Genomic DNA, 8,156 nt, shown 5'->3' on the forward strand with positions numbered 1-8,156 from the left:
GAAAATAAATGAAAATTAAAAAAATCCCACCTGCACTTTCTCAATGAAATTTTTACAGTGCTTTGTACTACTTTTGGGACAAATTATATCAAAACTATAGAAAACTTTATCTGCTCTAACTCAAAATATGGACAATTTTAGGTTTAGGGCGTCTTGAAATCTTTTGACAGCTTCCAAAGTGCTAATTTTCAACCTTTTTCAGCTGGACCAAATCACTACTTTCCTTTAAAATTCTGGACCCAAATTTTTTTACAGTGTAATTTCACCCCCTACTTGCAATTTGAGGTACAAAACATGGAGAAATAAATTTGGAAGGGGTATACAAAACATTGGCAAGTAACCCACTGTCAACACTAGGGGCTATATTCGTGAACAACGAAAATCAAGGGACGACAATTGTGGTCTCGGACCATTTATGCTAGTCAATTTTCCTATAAGGATAAAGACGAAAAAATCGTATAATTGCAAAAAAAGGAAATTCTTATAGAAAAATATGCTAGTAAGTATCGTATCAACTTGAGATCAACTCTCGATGTTCAATTTTGATGGCTTGTTGCTTCAAAACAAAATGAGGGGCAGAGTAGTCTAAGTAGTTACTACTGTGATCACTAGCCAGTCAACACTGAGGTTGTGAGCTCGAACCCCGCTCGTGCGGGTGCACTCGACTCCAATCTAATTTGACTAGGATTGTCTGTTTTCCTATCGAAGGTCGGTGGTTTTCTCGGGCACTTCGGCTTCCTCCACTAATAATAACTGGCCACCACGAAATAGCCTGAATGCGGTAATTAAAAAAAAGTAAAAACACAAAAATACTGAACTCCGAGGAAAATTCAAAAAGGAAAATCAAAAATCAAAAGGCAAAATCAAAAGTCCAAACACATCAAACGAATGGATAACAACTGTCATATTCCTGACTTGGTACAGGCATTTTCTAATGTAGAAAATGGTGGATTGAACCTGGTTTTATAGCTAGCTAAACCTCTCACTTGTATGACAGTTGCATCAAATTCCATTACATTGTCAACGATGCATGAACAAAACAAACATACTCAAAGAGTAAAAATGTCAAAAATAGGGATACAACAGTCAATAATGTGTTATCATCTTAATATCACTACATAAACAACAAATGTAACAAAGTAGCACAAAAAGGCATACATCAAATTTAACATTCTCATTTTGCTTTTCTTATACGGCTGAATTTATCTATTTAAAGTCTACCCATAAATGAAAGAAGGTTTTCATTACTTGTGTAAAATTGCGCGTTTGAAAGTGGCGTTAAACACCAAAATTCAAATCAGATCAAATCAAAACAAAATGTATGTAACAAAGGAAACCGATGTTTCACCTGTTTTACAAAATGTTGCGTGTTAAACTGCTTCTTGATAACTCTGATGTTCATATATAAATTAAGAAGACACAAATCCATTTTAAGATAACAAACAAAAACTAATATTGTACAGTCTTATTTTGTTTACTCATTAGTTTTGTACAAATTGTTCCTAGAGGTTTCTAAAAAATAAAATGACATATGAGCGTAATACGACGTTGTTATGTATAACGTGAGGGTACCCAAATTGCACCTATTTTGACATATTTTTAACCTACGTTTATTTATGTTTCAGACAAAAGTTTCAAGTATATGTTTATTGTTTAGATATATCATTATTTACTATAATAATATGGTTTCAACAATTTAATTTAGAATCCATATGGAATCATAGAAAAATTGATCTGAACTTACCTCCAAACCATCAATCAGTCTGTAATGAGGAGTACCCAAATTGCACCCATGCTTAAATTCGCATCGTCAAAAGTTGAATAACATAGCTTTTTGTTTAATTTCTTCAAATATTTTGAACTATTGGATATTAGTCCATGCTTAGTCTTCATTTTTTAAGAAATGGATACTTGTAACATATTGTATTTGCTAATTTTAAAGAGATGACGTTTTGATGACGTCGCATAGAGACGTTTCCCTACATTTTTTTTTTTTTCAGTAAACACTTCATCCGTTGATAAATACTGTGAACGTTTTGTGCATATCTAAATATTTTTACCTATGTTGAAAGGCGTGCATAGTATAAAATCATAGTCTCTAGGAAATCTTGTAAGATTTCCGCTGCTGTTTTTGCTAAATAGGTGCAATTTGGGTACTCGGTGCAATTTTGGTATGACTTTATGTATGGACGTATGTGTTTTGTGGTAAAACCATGAGAGTTGTGTCTCTTTATATAATGATGCACATTTGAGACTGACCTATCAATGTTGTTAGGGAACACAATTTCAGAGCACCTCAGTTCACCCAAAGTGTTTCGGAAATCGGTGTTAATAAAGACGTCAAAATTCTATATAGAACCTCAGATTGACTATGTTCTACAGGATTAAAGAATATTGCAAATCTCATATTCTATGCCATGCTTTGACATCGTTTTTTTCTTGTCGATGAATGTTGTAAATATATTCATATATATATTTTTGTATATATTATGACATGTTAAGACGAAAATCGGTTTTAATTTTTTATTGTATCAAACTTAAACGATATATATAACATGCATAATGTAAATAAAAAGTTAGTGCTTGCAATAAATGAAAGTACGCATGGAGCTGCACGTCACAGCATGTTGCGTTTAGTTTTTCTTTTCCACATACAGTTTCACCATAGGTGGCTTTTGTCTTCTTTCCGCTCTTTGGTTTGATTGTTATCTCTTTGAGACAGTCCCAATTTCCATTCTCAATTTTATCTGTTGAGTTCAATAACACATATCCTGTCTTGCAATCTGCATAACAAAATTTGTAGAAGATCGTTCATAAAACAATAAACCACATGTTCTGGACTGCCTTCCACATAATGCAAGGTTTGTCATATCAACAGGTTTAGCTGGTATAAGGATCTCATCCATAGCCATTCTAGTAACAATGTGATCAAATGGTAAAACAATAGACATATTTCTATCAAAAGGTGACAAATTCACACACAGATATTGTATTCACATTCACAATACAATATATATAGTCAGTTCCAATCCTTTTACGTTTCAATACTTCAGGGAAAAAAAGCGTGATTTCACCTTAAACCAAATACCACAACAATGATATCAGCGTTATGATATTCCTGATTTTCTCCTGCTCTTTTAAACTATTAAGGTGTTAATTGCACAACATTGTTTGTGTGTATAGGAAAATTCAGTAGCAAATCGGAATTCATTTAGGTTTCATCTGTTTACTCTAGAATCTGATTGGTGCTCCGCTAGAACAGCTGTTTTGTCATCCATTTATTTTTTAAATATTGGTTGTATATCATATAATTTCTTTTTATGTCAAGTTTATATAAAAACAAAGGAGTTCTTGACGAGATTACGAAAATCTGAATACTCACAGTGCAAATGAATAACGAAAATTACTGAGAAAAAAACGGTAATAATAATGAAATTGATGAAAAAATTACTATGTAATACTTCAGATACTTAAGTCAATTTAAAACACTATTAAAGTCAAGAATGACAAGACGTCTAGTTAAATATAATAGTACTATGAATATTCGTTTGATTGTGTGTATTATTGGAACATCGGTAAATTTCTGTCGACTTGATTTATTCAAGATATTCTTACTGTACCTAAACAATGCATCTGTATTTATGCTAGCCAATTTTCCTATAAGGATAAAAACGAAAAAATCGTATAATTGCATTCAAGGGTACCAACTGTACTACGCATTTCGTCAATTGATGTTTCTTTAATGACGCTCGAGGCCAAAATATTGAAAGGTCCACAACAAAATTCAATTAATAATGAAATCAATCTTACTGCATCATGGGCACATTTCGAGAATACCTGTCTTTTCAGCAATGAAGTAGGGCAACATTTTTTAATATCAAACAATAATAGAAAGTTACTGTTGTGAAGCGAACAAAAACATAAAGCACCAAAAGTCAAATCATGATATAAATCAGAGTTTTCCATGAGACATTCCTTAATTTAAAAGGTTTAACAATATATTTGAATAGCAAATTGTGATAAAAAAAAATTCTGTTTTCATGCAAGCGCCGAAGTAAAACCCCGTCCGGTACTTACAGTCCAGAATTTGGCTTCCCTATGGAATAGTGTAAACAGTTATATTATGTATCAGGCTTATAATTTGATACGCCAGACGCGCGTCAGGACTTATCAGTGACGCTCAGATCATAATGGTTAGAAAGCCAAACAAGTATAAAGTTAAAGAGCATTGAGGATCATAAATTCCAAACAGGTGTGCCAAATACGGCTAAGGTAAACTTACTGCAGTTTAAAACAACTGACCGATAATGATAATGAAATCAATGGTACCGATTGGTGTGCACCAGATGCACATTTCGACAGTAAAAGAGAGGCAAAAGATACCAAAAGCGACATTAAAACTCACTAAAACTGATAATAACTGATCATGCAATGGCAAAATAAGAAAAAAAACTTGAATGACAAACAACAGTTAAAAAAACACAAAAGGAAACGAATGACTGACAACACGTTCCCTACTTTAAACAAGGAGTGATCTTATGTGTATTAAGGTAGGTCGGTCCTGGTGGTTTAATGTATCAGAATAAGCATAGCATGAGACATGCTTATGAGCATGTTCCAAGTCACGAACATCATAAGTGGTTTTCGTTTATTATTTCATTATCATGGTTATTTTTTATTTGACAAGCTATGTTTATGGCAGATCTATATATATACTCATCATAGATACCAGGATTGAAATTTTGTATTTGTGTCAGACGTGCGTTTCGTCTTCAAAAGACTCATCAGTGACGCTCGATTAAAAAAAGTTCAAAAGTTCGAAGTCGAAGAGCATTGAAGACCAAAATTTCCTAAAAGTTTTTACAAATACAGCTACGGCAATATGATAACATTGTTATTTTCAATGTATGTAAACTTTTGGGCATTTAGATCTATACACACAAACATATAATAAATAAATAACAGGGATTGTATATACCACAAATCTTAATAATTTTTCAGGAACACCAACTCTTCTAATCAAAAGGTTGGCTACAGTTTTTCCATTTTATACATATGATTTGTCACATTTCCAGAGAATCTGTGTTCGACCCAAATGTTCGCGGAGTTTTTTATTCTCCAAATTCAGTTCAATTTTTGGACTTTGTTTGCATTTCTTTCTTTTTTTCGATGATGTTGTATGTCTTCTTTTGACATTTATTTTTTTAAATTTTATTGTCCCTTGATTTTTGTTCATGTTTCTTGTTTTGACGCTTATTTTTGGTTGTGATATTTTTCTTGGCGGACTGAAAATGAAGCTACGACGCTTAAGACGTTCAGTGTCAGTACATCTGGTCATTTATTAATAAAAATACATACGACTTCTCCTCAAACATTTTTTGGCTGAGAACTGTAAAATTCATTGTTCATTGAACTCAACTAAATTTTTTTTTAGGTATTACACAAATTAAAGCGGCAGTAGTTTACCGATGTTGTCATTACAAACAGACAAATCAATGAAGCATAGGGAATCCCATGAACAATTAAAGGTCATTCATTTAATTTCTTACACTTTGCAGCAAATATAAAATAAAGAGATGTGTGAAAAAACAATCCTTTTCTCACTTGTTCATAAAGAGTAGACTAGCTAGACTAGAATAGACTAAAATTTTATATAGAACCTTCGATTGACCATTTTCTACAGGTTTGAAGAGTATTGCAAAACATCATTTTCTATGCCATGCTTTGACATCGTATTTTTCTTGTTGATAAATGTTCTAAAAATATAAATATATAATATTATGTATATTGTTACATATCAAGACGAAAATCGGTTTAAACTTTTAATTGTATCAAACTTAAATATATAAAGTAAATAGAATGTTTAGGCTTGCATTAAATAAATGTACGTATAGAGTTTATCACAGCCTTTTGTACTTGGTTTTTCTTTTCCACATACAGTTTCTGTTGAGTTCAATAACACATATCTTGTCTTGCAATCTGTTTAAAAATAATTGGAGAAGACATTTCACAAGACACTGAAACACATGTTTTGGACTGCTTTCCACAGAATGCAATGTTTATTATATTCACAGGTGCAACTGGTACATCGAACTCATCCACAGTCAATCTAGTAACAATGTAATCGAATGGTAAAACAATAGACATATTTCTAGCAAAAGGTTCCGATGTCGCACACAGAGATTGTTGTAAAGTTCACTATACAATATATCTATGATGAGATATAGTCAGTTCCAGTCAGTTCCAATCCTTTTACGTTTCAATATTTTGGAAACGAAGCGTGATGTTTCACCTTCAACCAAACACCACAACAATGATATCAGCGTTATAATATTGTTGATTTTCTACTGCTTATTTATACTACAAAAGTGTTAATTGCACAAAATTGTTTGTGTGTAAATGTAAATTCAGTGGCAAATCAGAAGACATTTAAGTTTCATCTGTTTACTCTATGATCTTATTGGTGCTCCGCTTGCACAGCTTTTTTTCCATCCATTCATCTTCTAAATATTGGTTGTTCATAATATATCATCATATACATTCTTTTCATGATAAGTTTATATAAAAACAAAGGAATTATTGACGAGACTACGGAAATAAGAATACACAAAGTGCAAATGAACAACGAAAAATACTGAGAGAAAAAACAGTGGTAATAATGATAATTATAATAAAATCACTATATATATATATATATGTAAAACTTCAAATACTCAAATCAATTTAAAACACCATTGAAGTCAAGTATAGCAGTACGACTAGTATATAAAGATAATAATGATATAAATATTCTTTTGATGGGGATTTGAACATCGCTTAATTTCTGTCGACTTGATTTATTCTAGATATTCTAACTGTACCTAAACAGTGCTTTTGTATTTATTCTAGTCATTTTTGTAAAGGATAAAGTCAAAAACATCGTATAATTGCATTAAACGGTACCAATTTTACTTCGCATTTTGTCAATAAATGTGTATTTAATGATGCTTGAGGCCAAAATATTTAAAGTCTCACAACAAAATTTCAATTATTACAATACCGTCTTACTACATCCGGTGCACATTTCGACAACAGTTATTCCTTCAGCAATGATCTAAGGCAAAATATTTCAATATCCAAATTTATAGAAAATTAAAGTTGTAAAGCTTATAAAAACTTAAAGCATCAAAATTCAAATCCAGTTTTGGGAATCAGAGTTTTCCATGATGAAGATAAAATCCGCCTTGTAATTTTCAGACGAATCCAACATGCCGTTGTTGGGTTGCTGCCCTTGAACTAGTAAATTTAAGGAAATTTTGCAGTTTTTGTTATTATCATGAATATTATTATAGATATAGATAACTGTAAACAGCTATAATGTTCAGCTAAGTAAGATCTACAAATAGGTCAAACATGACCAAACTTGTCAGTCGACCCCTGAAGGAGTTATTGCCCTTGATAGTCAATTTTTAACAATTTTTCGTTAATTCTTGTAATCTTTTCCAAAAATCTTCTTCTCTGAACCAATTGACACAAATTTAACTAAACCCTTCAAACCAACATGGCCGACACGGCTAAAAATAGAACATAGGGGTAAAATGCAGTTTTTGGTTTATATCTCTGAAAATAAAGCATTTAGAGCAAATCTGACAGGTAGCAAGAATGTTCATCAGATTTAGATTTATCTGCCCCGAAATTTTCAGACGAATCCCACAACTGTTGTTTGGTTGCTCCCCCCGATATAGTAATTTTACGGAAATTTTGCATTTTTTTATTTTATCTTATAAATCATTATAGTATCTAATAATATCTAATATCTAATACTATTAATGATGTGTTAACCTTATTTTACATGATTTCCAAAGCATCAGTAAATACAGGTGAGCGACACAGGCTCTTAAGAGCGGAGCCTCTGGTTTTTATTGTCCCTTGATGTATTCCTGTATATTTATCTGACATTATTAACAGTTTTTCATATTCCCTCTGAACATGTTTCTTGTTTTGACATTTAATGTTGGTTGTGATGGTTTACTCGTCGTACTGATAATGACGCCACGACCCGAAAGGCTTTCATTGTCAGTGGATCTGATCAAAAATGCATGTGACCGATGTTAAAATCTAGGACATCTATTAAAAAAGAACAAATCAATGAAACCGAGGGAATCCCATGAACTAAA

The sequence above is a fragment of the Mytilus trossulus genome, chromosome 12 (assembly GCF_036588685.1).
Source record: "Mytilus trossulus isolate FHL-02 chromosome 12, PNRI_Mtr1.1.1.hap1, whole genome shotgun sequence".
Lineage (NCBI taxonomy): Eukaryota > Metazoa > Mollusca > Bivalvia > Mytilida > Mytilidae > Mytilus > Mytilus trossulus.